At 66.9% G+C, this 1400-nt stretch overlaps 1 protein-coding gene across 1 annotated transcript in view; it reads left to right on the plus strand.

Annotated features, from left to right (window-relative positions):
- The window catches only part of LOC113205621 (vesicle-trafficking protein SEC22b-B), a 19717-nt gene that overhangs the window by 637 nt on the left and 17680 nt on the right, over positions 1 to 1400 (plus strand). The window lies entirely within an intron of this gene.

Below are 1400 nucleotides of genomic sequence, written 5' to 3' on the forward strand. Positions count from 1 at the left end.
GGACGAGTGCAGGGAACGACCCCTCCCTCTATCGACCGCGCGCCACCGCCACCGCCGCCGCTGCCGCCGCCGCCGCGCACAGCGGAACATCCACCCACCGCCACCCCTGCCGCCCCTGCCGCCCACCCCTCAGCCCGGGGGCTGGCGCGGCGCTGGGCTCGGCCCAAGGCCCACGGCCCGGCCGGCAGGGCGCGCCCTGGACCAGGGGGGTGAGCGGCAGGGGCGGCAGCAGTAGGCCGCCCCGCGCCGCGCGCCCCCGCGGCCCCGGCGGGAGGCGCGGTGGAGCTTCCGCCTCAGTCATATCTGGATTTGCCCCCCGGACTCCGCAGGGACCCCGAGCGAGCTCCCCGCCCGGGGTGTATGATCTGCCGCCGTTCCAACCGCCCCGCTGCACCCTTCACACATCTCTATCTTGCCTCCCACTTCCCCTCCCCGTCCGTCGCCGCCGGGTAAATGGCGTTCGAGTGACCCCTGCTCCATGACGATCTGATCACCGGGGCCCCCTGCTTCCCCTTCTCCCTCCCACCCGCGCCCTATACGCCCTTCCGAGCTTCCAATCCAATACCCTGCTTACCCATCCGGGCCTGCCTGCCTGCCTGCCTGAGGACTTTCATCTCCAAGGGCTCTTCAGCAAGTGTAACGAGACCTCTCTTTCTCTCCCTGCATCCCCCCCCCCCTCTTTTCATCCCCTAACAGCCCTCACAGGACGGGCGCTGCTCTCTTCTGTTGTGCTGCGGAGCCGTCGAGTGCCGTGCTGTATGGATATCGACTACCGCCGCCGCCGCTGCCGCCAAAACTTTTTACAGTCACATACATTTAAAACCGTTTTAACGATTCGCGATTCCGCTAAACGCGAGCAAAACTTTGCTGCTGCACGGACGAAAAAAAAGGAAATCACGTAGAGTAAAGCCGCGCCCAATCAGGCGAATCAGCAGAATCAATTTGCTCATCGCAAACTTCACGCCGCCAGCCGCTGCTGCTGCGCCTGTCGTCGTCGCCCTGGTGCTTTTGTCCGAAAATTGCTCCGGCGGGGGTGTGGCGTGGCGGGCAAAGGAAGGGGATGGCCGTGGGACAAAGCGTGATCCACATGGGGCTGACGAGGACGCAGGCCGGCTGCTGTCCTCGCAGGTCCTCCAATGGCTTCCCTCGGCTAGATTTGCCGGTCCCAGCAGAACCCCGCAGGGTCGCGGCCTTTCGGGCACAGTGGCGCGCCATCCTCCGCAGGGGCCGGCGCAGAGGACGAAGAGGAGGAGGTAGATGGGCTCGGCGGAGCGTGCATTTGCGAATAGGGTCATTCCGGGAGCTAGGGGGGCCCAGGCCCCAGCTCGCGCGCCCCCTAGCGCACTTGGACGCTAGCCCGCCGCCGGCCCCCGGCGCGACCATTCCAGCAGCACCCCCCC

This window comes from Frankliniella occidentalis, unplaced genomic scaffold, assembly GCF_000697945.3.
Source record: "Frankliniella occidentalis isolate FOCC.00 unplaced genomic scaffold, Focc_3.1 Scaffold110, whole genome shotgun sequence".
Taxonomy (NCBI): Eukaryota; Metazoa; Arthropoda; class Insecta; order Thysanoptera; family Thripidae; genus Frankliniella; species Frankliniella occidentalis.